At 44.3% G+C, this 13875-nt stretch overlaps 1 pseudogene; it reads left to right on the forward strand.

Moving 5' to 3' along the window:
* Positions 1-276: 276 nt before the first annotated feature.
* Positions 277-11856, forward strand: LOC117853557 (uncharacterized; annotated as a pseudogene).
* The last annotated feature ends 2019 nt before the right edge of the window (positions 11857-13875 follow it).

The raw sequence follows: 13875 nt of genomic DNA on the forward strand, positions 1-13875 counted from the left end.
GCATCAGCTTCTGTGGTATGCTGCTGTTAAATCCACAAGAACTGAAACTACACACCCACACGACCTATTTGTAGTTTTGCACTATATATCCATTATTCCATCTTATAGTTTCTCAAAACTAATGTACAACATTCTTGACAAAATCCATGGCCTATTGACCTGAGCAATGAAAGAGGCAAGGCAAGTCGACATTGCCTCAGTCACTGTTCCAAGTTGCTAGGCCGCCTGCGTCAGCCCTGGAACTGTGAACAAACTGCCCGCAGCCGGAGGGTACCGATGATGATGCCAAAGGATGCAGACCAGTGCCGGCATCGAGGGGTAGGTGCTGCACAGCAGGGCGGTTGCGTCGCGCACAAGGAGGTGCTGCACGACTGGCCAGTGCTCGATTCGTCGGGAAAGCCTCATGGCGCCTACGAGGACTAGTCGTGCCGAGCCACGCACGCTAGAAATTCAATCGGCTCTTCCAGGGCTGCACTACGGGCTTGTGGCACACCGACGGGGAGATGTCACAGGCTCACGACACCAGACGGTGGAGGCTCCAGGCTTTGGCTGCGTCAGCGTGGCGGCGAGTCGGCGCCGCGGGAGACACGAGGCTGCGGCAGCGTCGGCAGTAAAGCTCCGTTCGTGGCAAGCCCGCAACGTTGGCGACTTCGCTGAGTCATCTCGACGGCGGAAGGGCCGGCGCCTGGGATGGTGGCAACACCGGGAAGAACTCCGTAATGCACGATAGTGGTACAGGGGACTAATTTGATCCGAAAAAATTGGATCTGACCCTTCCACTGGATAATTATGACTAAATTACCCTTAATAATTGATGGTTAGATCTTTTATATACTAGATACCACTACGTAGTAGTATTGTGTACCGCAAAAGAGCTCTATAATTTAAATCAATTCAGGAAGACAAGACAGAATGAAGCATGTTCTTCGACAAAATATTAGCCAGCATATGCTCTATCTTTGTGCTCATTTCATAGTATATTGCTGTCAGCCCCTGGGTTGTTAGGACTTAGGCCTGTAGCGTAACTGTAGCATTTCGTTTGTATTTGTGAATTATTGTCCAAATATTGACTAATTAGGCTCAAAAAATTCGTCTCGCAAAGTACAACAAAACTGTGCAATTAGTTTTTGATTTCCTCTACATTCACTACTCCATGCATGTACCGCAAGTTTGATGTGATGAGGAATCTTCTTTTTACATAGTACCAAAGTTGGGATTTTGGACGGAACTAAACAGGGCCTTAGGTGCGGGATCTCAGGTAGGATCTTTTTCTCCAAGCAGGGTCGGATCGTAGTATCAGGATCCTACAAAATTTTCTGTTTTAAGTTAAATTTAATGTTTGTCATATGAAAAATATATTTACAACAAGTTATATGTAACCATTCCATATAAGAACATAGAATAAGAATAGTATCCATGACGTACAGAAAGTGTTCGAGTACACATGTTGTCTAGCTTGCAGCATTTAAGTAGTAGTCGTAATGCAGCAAAGGAACTGCTAAATCTTAATGCAAATAACTAAAAAAGAAAAAAAATCTAAATTACTCCCTGCAGGTACGGTCAAAATCCGAATAACCCACTAAACTATTTTTTTCAATTTACCCCCACAACTAAATTCATCATCTAATTTACCCTTGATAAAAAAAAATCTCCATGCACAAGTGGAGTTTTAAGCTTGTTAAAAAAATAGGTTATGTAATATTTTTATCATTATTTTGATAGGCTAGGACATTAATAATTAACTTGAGAGACATATAATTGTAAACGAGTAATGATGAAAAATTATAATATATTATTTTAACATAGGTTATGACGTCCACTACCCTACAAAATTTTAACTTAAATCTTCTCTTGTGCATGGATAAAAAAAAGATAAATCTTGTTAAGGGGTAAAATGGACCAATTGACATAGTTGTGGGATAATTAAATTGAACCAAACAATAGTTTAAGAGGTTATTTTGACTTTATCCTACTTGAGCGAAGAAATTTAGACTTTTGGAGAACGGATTCCTGCAGATAGCCACTCGCCAGGACGATTCGTTGGTTGCGCTTGCCTTCTAATAATTGAGCGACTGCCCTCCCCATGCAGTAGTGCAGCATGTGCAGGCGCCAGCAGCTCTGTATCCCAATCCCATGCGATTCTAACGATCCTTTCTAACGATCCTACACTCCGTATCGATCCCGAACCCAACGTCGATACTACCAGTGACAACCTTGCTCAGCCCTAACACACGGACGATAGTTTCTTTCAACTGTGTACAACTGTGTAAAATTTGGAGATAAGAATTGCTGGAGCCTGGGAAACAATTTTTGCAATTTTCCTTTGGACAGCGACCCGTCTAGTTTGCTTAGGGAGGAGCTAGCCATGTAAGCGAAACCTAAGGTCGGCTAAGGCGTCGTGTATGTTCTGAATGGTTGCGTTGAAACAATGCAGCAGGGCCCAGTGGCCAGTGCTAATAATGCCAAACTGAACGGCAGAAAGCCTGAAACTCACCAATTCAGCACACTTTTTGGATGATACTCACTCCGTCCCAAATTACTTTGATTTTTCTAGGTACATAAATGTGTATCTAGAAAACCAAAACGAATAGTAATTTGGGGATAAGGGAGTAATTGGTAAGGAATATGAAAACTGAAGGGAAAAATGCATGCATGTACTCATAATGTTTTGCAGTCTTGACATACAACTACTCCCTCCGTCCCAAATTACTATCCCAAATTACTATTCGTTTTGACTTTTCTAGATACGTAGATTTTGTTATGTACCTATATATATGTATGTCTAAATACGTAGCACAAGTTATATATCTAGAAAATCTAAAATGAATAGTTATTGACATGCGTGGGATCCAGTGCCACACTTTCCATGTCTGAAAGTGGAGTTTGCTCACTTTAAGTCTCCATATATAAAGATAAAGATAAACAGCATGGCGGTTTCTGGGTGTGGCTTTATTTGGCAATCGCCGTGAACTCGATCGGCAGGTGAGTGATTGGAGCAAAACAAAGCATGGCCATGGCCATTCACATCAGCTTGTCCTTATGAGTGTTCACATAGATCTCTGCTCTGATTGCACTGTGACCCCAGTTTTCCCTGCATGCTTCTGTTGGAGGCCATCTCCAAAGAAGACCTTTACAGCACCACTCGAACTCTCCTGCTCATAGGTAACAGCAAACCATAGAGAGCAAGAGAGACTGCGAACCATAAAGAGCTAGAGATCTATGGACCTCGATCCATATAGCTTTGATCTCGTCGGGTGATGAAAAAGATGCCATATTTGATATGCATGACAATGCAACCTTGTTGGCACTCGAGATGCATAGCAAATCTTCTCCCTTTAGCCCCATATAATCCATACATTCAACATACCACATCGGAGAAAAGAAGTCCAATGCACACAGCATAAACATAGTGTGCTGCCCGATGAAGTTTACAAGATTAACAGAAACTTTGAGTTTAGGGAATATCCTCTTTTCCATTTCCAACAGTTCAGATTGGTCAACTTAATGAAATGTCAATAACTTGCCAAGTTTGTGATAATCAATGAAAAATATGAGTAAAAAGTTTCCAATGTCATTCCCAAGTTTCATGGGCCATCTATAAAATTTCTACTAATCTACTATGATTTGCCGGTTTTCTTTCCGTATTTGCAGTCACTGCTATTTGATGACAGCATGGGTAGTTCTTGCTACAACAAAAGACTACACATAGTATATCTTTACTTTTATAAAACTAATAAGGTGGCCCGCATAAATAGCGCGGCTAGATTAGTTGCAATATTATTTTAAAACAAAATTCATGAATTCTAAATATCTATTGGCCAATTCGCTAATGAACTCAATCAAATGGTTATACATCGGGTCTTCTGTAGAACTTAAGTATACACATGTGTATCTTTACACTTATATTTGTTGTATCTTAACTCTATATGTTATATGTAAATAAATTGTTACTTAAATGGCCGCAACTGCAGTTATGAGCTGCTCCCTCCATCCCAAAAAGAATGCAATTCTAGTTTTGTCCTAAGTCAAACAATCTCAAGTTTGACCAAATTTATACAAAAATATATAACGACGACTTATGATACAAAATAACTATTGCTAGATTTGTTGTGAAATATATTTTCATAATATACCTATTTTGTGCATTTAAAGTTGACACCCTTTGTTATCAATTTGGTAAAAGTTGAAAAGTTTGACTTAAGGGTAAACTAAAATTGCATTCTTTATGGGATGGTGGGAGTAGGGGAGAAGACGAATAGGCCAGCCTCCATATTAGATCCTTTTTCTTTTGAGTTAAAGTAGCATACTATTCGTTCAAAGAAAAAAAGATGAAATGAAACAGAAATGAATGAAAAAGGTCAACAATAACTACCCATTGTACACCACTTATATAATTTGACATTATGTTTGCGACACTCTCAGGATTTTCTGTCTTGATTAGACCATGTCACTGCATTGGCTTATCCAAAACTAGGCTATGGTTCAACCTCAACAAAACAGAAACAGAGTAACAGACCATGTCACTGTATTGTTTGAATTAATCAGATAATAAACAAGGCAGATGAAGAATCATGCTCTTCAACAAAATTATAGCTATCATGCTCTACGTTGATGCTTATTTCGCAATAATTTGACTCTGAGATCTTGCAAAAAGAGCTCCAATAAAATATAAAATTATCAATTATCGGTTATTGCGGTAGCCCTGACGCAAATGGTATGTTCCGTGGAACTGCCAAAGATTTGGTACAAACTGCTGGAAACATTTTTTGGGAAACTTGGTAGGCCCCATAGAGCTACATGACAACAACCTGATCTAGTCAGCTCTAGGAGCCATGTAGGGCGAACAAGGCATGCATTGCGTACGAAATTGTTGCATTGGGCCATGTGCTGAAGATGCTATGTCCTGAACTGCTGAAACAAACTCGCTTATTCACGTTGTTGCGATGATAATTGGCATGGGATCTGAAAAAAGGAGAGACAAAAAATCCCCTTACCAAGTTTCTTAACCTTCATACACTTAATGCCACTTTGATCGACCCGGTTGGAGCTTTCCTATGTGTGCAAAGCAAAATTTGCCACCTATATGCAGCATTGTTATTATTTCCCTCCTTGGCTGACTGAAAATGTCACTTTCATGTTAGTGCCTACATTTGCTTCCTCACTCTCTGTGTATATATACTACTCCTCCATTCCAAATTGTAGGTCGTTTTGACTTTTCTACGTTCATAGATATTATTATGCATGTAGACATACACTAAATCTAGATGCATAATAATATATATAAACCTAAAAAAGTCAAAACGATCTACAATTTAGAACGGAAGTAGTTTTAACTTTTCTAGGTTCATATATATTATTATATATATTATTATGCATGCATGTCGTTTTGACTTTTCTATATATTATTATGCACGCATAATAATATATATGAACTTAGAATATATATATGAACCTAGAAAAGTTAAAACGACCTACAATTTGGAATGGATTGAGTGCTTGAAGCACTCAGAAGTAGGCTATATGCTACTCCCTTCGTTCCAAATTACTATTCGTTTTGGCTTTTCTAGGTACACAGCTTTTGATATGTATCTAGACATAGTATATGTCTAGATACGTAGAAAAATTATGTACCTAGAAAAGACAAAACAAATAGTATTTTGGGATGGAGAGAGTAGTAAGCTATTAGGGCAAAGTAAAATACACGACAAAGGTAAGATAAAGCGCTCCGTGGTAAGGCTTTGCTAATCAAGATAAAGCACTCCGTGGTAAGGCTTTGCCAATCACCACTCTGTATAGGTCCAACCAAACTCTGCATCTTATAGTTGTTTTTTACTTTGCCATACCAATGGAGATTGGTATGTGAGAGGTTGGAGCAAAACAAAAAATGGTGGATATGATTATCCATATCACATTTCGATTGTTTTGCACAGATCTCACCATGGACTTCGATCACCAATTTGCAATGCACACTACAGTCTGATGTCATATCTGATAGAACTCTCTATACCATAAGTATGCTTCCTTCTTCTCCAAATTTTTGTGTATAGAAACTAGTAGGTGACCAAAGTCAAATAGCTTCCCAGAAGAATACTTTGGTGCATGTGGGATCCACAAACCATCTCGAGCTGCTGGGATCACTACCAGAGAGCGGCAAACTCCTGACAGCCAAAAACCGTCAGGAAACACTGAAAAACCGTCAGGAATTGGCCGACAGAGCCCATAGTCAGGAAGTCTTTCCTGTCGGATGGCCGACAGCAATAGATTCCTGACGGCAGTTCCTGACGGCTAGCCTAGCTAGCCGAATAAAAATTGAGCAGTTCCTGACAGTATGGAAACCATTGAACAAAGGTAAAAAAAAATTAAAATCTGCTGCAGCATATGTAATTACAATTTCTCATGTCTCAGTCTCTGCAGCAAAAGTCTGGTTAGATCCGATTGGCATCCAACAAGCTATTGGAATGAGATGAATAAATAAGAACTCCACTAAATATACATCCTTCCAGATCTAAAAAGGGCTTCATATTATTGCTTTAAATTATATATAACTCCTTGTATACATGACTCCCAGGCTCGTCAAGTAAACTAAGGGCAACTGAAGGTCACCTTGAAGTTGAACTGAAGCAAGATGACACTCTGCTAGCTCCAACCCAATGTATTTTTGTACCTGACCAAGTGACAATTAAATGAATCAGACAGCAGCTAATATTCAAATTGTCAGAACAGAAAAGAATTAGTAATGATGAAAGTATCAATTCAGTCTGCTGCCAATATCAAGTTCAATTGCCCTTTATAAATTCTTGAACCCAACAACAAACAAAAACTGATCACTAACCATACAAGAGTTCAGTTTGATTCAGAACAAAGTAAAGACGTGTTGTTATATTTTTGGTGCAAAAAAGGGCCTTAAATTTGTACATGTTTAAATAGAGATAACTTCTGAACTAGTTAATATAAGAAAAGAAGTTCTGATCTACTTGTTCACATTGAAACTAACTGCATCCTTGAACTAACAACACGTATTAGACATATGTCCGGGTAGATTGGATTAACAGATTTGAACAAATAGGAAAACTACTAATTATCTGAAAACTAGTTCTTTCCCACTGCTGAACACACAACAGGAATTAACACAAATAAGATGCCTGGTATAAGTTGCACAGAACTGTTTGCTTAACTCCAGAGCTGAACACGCAGTAGGAGTTATAGTAAATAAGATGCTTTACCTGAGTTCGGCACCTGAGCAACTAAGTTGCTATTCAGAGGTTGGCTCAGTTAATGCAGATGAATAGCAGTAGAAATTCCTGTATGCACACCGTGAGTAAGTAAGTCAAATAGAAATAACTATATGTTTGACAAGCAACAAAATACAAAAGCACAATTCTTTCTTTTCATCAATATTAATGTGATATCAAGCCCAAAACATTGTAAACATGATTTATCTGAATTGGCGGCGGCCAGGAGCTGCGAGACGAGGCTTGAGTTGGGGAAAGAAGATAGGGTTTCGGGAGTGAAATGGTGGGTTCCTGTCGGGCTGGGCTCGTTGGGGAGTTTTTGTGTGCCTACCTCCAAGCTCCCGTCGGCCCAAGAAACCCCGTCAGGAGCCTGCTGGTTTCTGGCAGTGGATGCACACTGTGTTGGAGAAAAAGATTGGGAGAGTAACCTACCCTTAGATAAATGATTATGATTTGATGTTTTCTCATGCAAACACACACCTGATCGATCTGTTCTAATTGTCAAGAACTCAAGCTTGACATCTTATGAATAATGCAATAACTCAGTATCTACGAGGAACAATATTCGTGTGGAATTAATAATTATGTACTTAACGTCTCAGTCAGAAATTATCATATCAGTTATAAGCTCTAACGAGCTACTATGTACCGGGCAGTTTCATGTCTGCTTCCCTGTCACAGTTGGCGAGTATAGTATTATTATAGAAATTAACCTTATTCTCAATTGCAAATTGCAAGTAAACTTTTATGTCCCTGAAACGATACGGTTGGCGTGACAATTGAAGAGGCAACTTTTTTTTTTGAAACGAAGTATTGAAGAGGAATATGAAACACGGAAGGAGCAAAACATGGATACTGGATGAACTCACGTAGGTTTGCACTCTGCAGACACTGTGTGCATGCATGGAATCATCCCTCCTACTGTCAGACCAACACCTAGGGATCATCTGATTTTTTATTTATTTTTTTTGCGGCTGGACCGTTTGCTGATAAACAAACTGATTTGTTCAAGATTCACGTCGTTGTATTACGATAATTGGCAATGCATCATGGAAACTGGAGGAGAAACGCATGTGCCCTCAGCTCCTCACCAAGTTTTGCACCTCATCACACACTTCCACTTTGGAGCTTTTTCCAGACTGCAGAGGAAAGGTTGACTGCTCCTTATTCGCAGAATCATTGCCTTCCCTCTAAGACTAAAAATGTTAACTTCTAGTCTTCTATCATTCACTGGTGGAAAATGAGCCTTTAGTCCCAGTTGGATAGGGCCATAAATCCTGAAAATCCAACCAAAACTAAGTTTCGAGACAAAGGGGATCCTTTAGTCCCGGATCATTGGTCCCGGTTGGTTTTAGTAAAACCAACCGGAACTTAAAAAGGTTGCAAAAAAAAAAGGCCGCCGCTCGCCCGCCTACTTGGGCCGCCCGCGCCAGCCATTGCCCCACATCTCACCCCACTGACGCTCCTCACTGCTAGTGAGGGGCGAGCAGAGAGGGAAGGGGAGGGGCAGCAGAGGGGGAGGAGGCGGGAGAGGAAAGGGGAGGGGGCAGCGGCAGCGGGAGAGGGAGGGAAGGGGGGGCGGCAGGAGGGGAGGGGGCAACAGGTAGAGAGAAGAGAGGGAGGGGAGGGGGCGGCGTGGGAGATCTGCAGCGAGAGAGAAGAGATAAGGGAGAGGCCGCTGGAGGAGAAGAGATAAGGTGGAGAGAGTGGGTCCACGTGAAAACTGGAAAGGGACGTTTTATCCCGGTTGGTGTTACCAACTAGGACTAAAGGCCCTGCCTTAGTCCCGGTTGGAATTACCAAAGATAGTCCTGGTAATTCCAACCGGGACTAAAGGTCAAGGGGGACCTTTAGTCCCACACCAACCGGGACAAAACGTCCACTCGTCCCACTAGCAGTTACAATTGGGACTAAAGTGGAGCTTTAGTCCTGGGTTCAAAGTCAACCGGGACAAAAAGGGATGGATGGAAGGTGAGTCTACGCCACTTGAAGCCGCATATGCTAGTCTCAAAAAAACAGAGCAAAAATATGACAAGTTACTCGGTACGGCTCAGCCAGTAGCCGCCACTGTGTGTCAAGCAAAACTCTGCATCTGAGGTGAGAGATTGGAGTAAGACAAAGCATGGTCATGCATATGGTTATCCTTGTATCTGTTCACATGAATCTCTATTTGCACTGCGATCGCCAATTTGCCATGCATGCTGCCGTTGGAGATGATCTCTGATGTATTTGCCTGAAAATCACCATTGTATTATTACGATGGTAACGGCAAGGAACAGAGTAAGACTGATTTCATCAATGAACAATTGAAAGCAACACATGTGCTTTCCCTTCATTAACTACAAGAGAATTTGCAAGTGGGAGATTCTAAATTACCGTGTCGCCTGGATGTGGCAAAGGGTCCTCTAATTTAGTCTAGTAAATTTAACGATTTTCAGACCATAATATTATATAATTTTGAACTAAAAATAGATAGGGCTGAGTTGGATTGTGAAGGATATATGAGGGCTACAATCCATTACCACTGTACCTAGTGGTACCATGGTAGATGTCTACAGTTTTTTTTTCCGAGAGAATTCCCTCGATGCCACTAAAAATTATAGCAATTCCCTCAAGGTCATTGAAATCCTCCGCTTCCCTTCGTCGCCACTATTTTAAATTTCCATTCCCCTAAATGCCATTCCATCATGTGCCATTAAGCTATGACTCGCCCCACATGGGCCCACATAGTAGAGGGCGTTTTTTATCTGTTTCCAATGACAAAATTGCCCCTCCTCCATTGACTGGGAGGACGACCTGCGCCGCTGCACGAGCGTGGCCAACCCATGGTAGTGAGTCCGCACCCATCAGCACCTGGGGCGCACGCGGTGGTCCTGCCCCTTTCTCCCCCACGGCGTGACCGCGGGTCCTCCAGTGGCGGCGCCCCTACCTCTTCTCGACCACGTCGAGGCACAGCCGAGCGGAGGTGAGGGTCGGCGCAGGTGGAGCCGAGCTCCAGCTCCGGAGGCGCGGGTGAAGGGTGGCACAGGCGCGGGGAGCCTGTCCAGGGACGGCTTAGCCACCGCTGCTGCCCAGAAGCCTATCCCGGGGGCGGCGTAGACGAGCTCGCGACCACGTCCTCCTCACGGCGGAGTCTACCCTCCTCGCAGCCACGTCCTCCTCGCGTCATCCGACTTCGTGGCCGCCGCCGCAGTCGTCGCGGTGTCATTCGTACTTGTCTCCTTCGACGCGCGTGCGTGGCAGGGCCGTCTACGCCGCATCCTCGACCTCGGCCCGTCGCTCCGTGGCCCCCGCCTCCTGCTCGCCTTCTTCACGGGGCTCCTGGCCGCCACCGCCGAGGCGCTCCGCCTCCCGTTCTTTGGCCGGGCCGCCATGCTCCCGCCGCGCCTCGTGTACCCCCTCGTCGTGCACGGCATCGCCGAGCAGGGGATGCTCGCCTCCGTGCTCCTGCTTCTGCGCGCGTGCCTGCTGTTCCTCACCGCGCGCGCTCTCGTGCTCGCCACGCCGGCCGCCGTCGTGGCGTACCCAGGCCAGCCCAGGCGAGGCCAGCTCGCACACGCCGCGGACGGCGCTGGGCATTGCGTGTACCTGGCGTACGCCACCACGCTGCTCCTCGCGCTCGTCGCACTCTACATGCCGCTGCTCTACTACTGCATGCTGGGACGTGGCCGCCGTCGCCATCAACCGGTGGCTGCGCGCGAGGGCGTACGCGCTCGTCATGCTCGCTGTCGCGCCGCTGCCCGTGCATGTGCTAACGCTTGAGCTGAGCTCCGTGTGAGACATCCATCGGTACATGTCGCCGACGATCGGCCTCGTTGGGTTCCTCGCGGTGGTGGTAGCCACCGAGGCCACGCTCGTCATCCTTGTGATGCTGTCAGTTCACGATGCGCTTGTCCTTGACGATCAGCTGCCGGCAGTGGCGACTGCCGGCGAGGATGCGTGTGACCTCGCCAGATGACAAAGGCAATCGCCGGTGACACACAAAGGAGAACCGGTACTTGACTAGGATATCTTTATTATCCTTCCCGGCGGCGGCGGTCGCGTCGTCTTCAACCTTGAGGACGATGGAGATGAAGCCGGCATTCACCGCGCGATCCCCGTTGGGGAAGAACTGGATCCTCCACTTGCGGCCTGCCTCCTCAAATCCGCAGGGGCGGCGCGGGGCAGGAACAGGGAGGGAGGCGGAGGAGAAGATGGGGACGGTCGGGAGAAGGTGGAAGAGGATAAGGCCCTTGAGAATGGCAGGTGGGGTCCACTTAGATTGAGATGTGCAACGGCATATAAGGAATTCAAGCAAATTTCACCCCATTCCATGGTAGGGGCATAATCGTCTTTTCTGCTGAAGATAATATCTACCTAACAGCTGGTGGATGGTAATGGCATAGAAGGAATTGGAAAATTAAAGTAGTGGCGGTGAAGGGAGCCGAAGAATTTTGATGATAATGAAGGAAGTGGTATAATTTTCAATAGCATGGAGGGAATTTCTACTATTTTGAGTGGAAGTGAAAGACTTGAGCGATCAATCTAAATATTCCTTATGGCTTCAAAATGTACTCCGTATTTGAAAGTTACATTAAGTAACTGTTAGCAGTCAATGTGGTTAAATTGGCTAGCTACTTATATAGCTGACTAAAGGGGTGTTTGGATACAAGGTGTTAAACTTTAGCAGGGTCACATCGGATATTCGGATGCTAATTAGGAGGACTAAACATGAGCTAATTACAAAACTAATTGCACAAATGGAGTTTAATTCGCGAGACAAATCTATTAAAGCTAATTAATCCATCATTAGCAATGGTTACTGTAGCACCACTTTGTTAAATTATGGACTAATTAGGTTTAAGAGATTCGCCTCGCGAATTAGATTTCATTTGTGCAATTAATTTTGTAATTAGATTATATTTAATTAGTACCAAACATCTGATATGACATGTGCTAAACTTTAACGGTGGTATCCAATCACGTCCCAGAACGTCGAGCACTCGAGCGCATTCCCTGTTAGCGTCCCTCCACTGGAACCACAAGCTTTACAAGTTACAGTGAATCGCTTGCGAAAGAAAAGCAAGTTGATAACTATTTGAACAAAGTCCAAATTTCACGAAATTCTATCAATGTGATTCTCTTTGATTGAGATAAAATAAAGCAGGAATCGACCTCACGCTGCTGTAACTGCAGGTAAGAGAGGGTGGGCCTGGTCGGACAAAGACTGCTCATGGGTCGTCATCACAATGGGCCGTTTCGCAGATTCCGCCCATTATCGATCGGGCTAGTGGTGGTGTGTAGGAACTAGGATGAGACAGACACTCTAAAATCTTTCGGCTCATTGGCGGCAGATGGCGTCCCTTCATTCATCATAATATGGTACTCTTCGTTGATGCTGAATTGCTGATGCATCATCATTTGGTGGCGTTTTCGTGCTGTCGTGTAGAGAGAAAGATGGGCACCGTCGCTGTCACAACATAGGCAAGCAATCCGGCTTAACGGGAAGCTCATAGCAGCATAATGTCATCTCAGGTGGCATAATGTCGTCAGGTGTCCCACACAATGTCGACATGGCATTGCAGCCTTTGGTCCTTGGCACGCGTCCTTTTCACCCCCCACCCCTGCTTCGCACTTTCACCGGGCTCCTGTTTGCTGGTTGCATCTGCATGCCCTGTCTCTGCGTGGTTTCGTTTCCTTGGCAGATCCGACCCACGTCCTCGTCACGTGACGTGGTAGCAGCCCACTAACACGTGGGCAGGCGGCATTGCCTGCCTCTCCGTTGATCCTGCTCTTTATTTGTTCGCATCAGCACATGATGATCGATAACAACAGAGAGAGACCAGTTCCGGTGGTAACTGGTATGTGGGCAAGTGGCTCCTCCATTTCGATCAGCTTCATTTTCTTTGTGTGATGGGATGGGATCTGTGTCGGCCACGTGATGATCGATCGATTCATGTCGAGTAGATTTGTCTATCAAAAGAAAATGTCGAGTAGATTTAGATGAAGCAAACTAGATACCATAATATCTTTGTCGCGTGGACGCCGTCCCTCTTTTCCAAACGCACATCGCCGTGGTTGACAAGGCCGCTAGAGATTCCCGGCGTATACTACACGGAAAGGAAAGCTATACTACCTCATCATTCGTTACTGAAAATTACTTAAACTTGAGCCAACTTTTAATTATGAGAGGATGGTTAATTAGCGATGGAGGCAGAAAGCTAGGGGCCGTCCAAGTTAAACAGCATAGATTGTGGGGAGAAGCAGGGGAGTAGGGTGGCACAAAGCCTAAATTAAAAGGCATGAACTGTAGCGGTTGGATGGAATTCCATTCTATGTGCTGGGAAACTACAGTGTGGTGGTCAGTATTCGATAGAAGAAGAATCTGTACAATAATTCAGTACTAAAGATAGGTGCAGTCGTGCCGCGCAACTTGGATCCATATGCCGGGTTCGTGGTTGTACACGACTGCACGTAGCAAGCGCGCGAAGAAATTGGTGGCTGTGGCACTGGCACCACCCAAGCGCAGCGGATGCAGTGGACGCAGCTTATCGTTGTGCAGAAAGCATGAGGAAAGAGACGGGCGGCCGACTTTTTTGTTTTTTAGCTTTTTTTTTTAGATTTTCACGAACAGATCTCCGGTGGAAATAGTTCAAAATATGGA

Source organism: Setaria viridis, chromosome 4, assembly GCF_005286985.2.
Source record: "Setaria viridis chromosome 4, Setaria_viridis_v4.0, whole genome shotgun sequence".
NCBI lineage: Eukaryota > Viridiplantae > Streptophyta > Magnoliopsida > Poales > Poaceae > Setaria > Setaria viridis.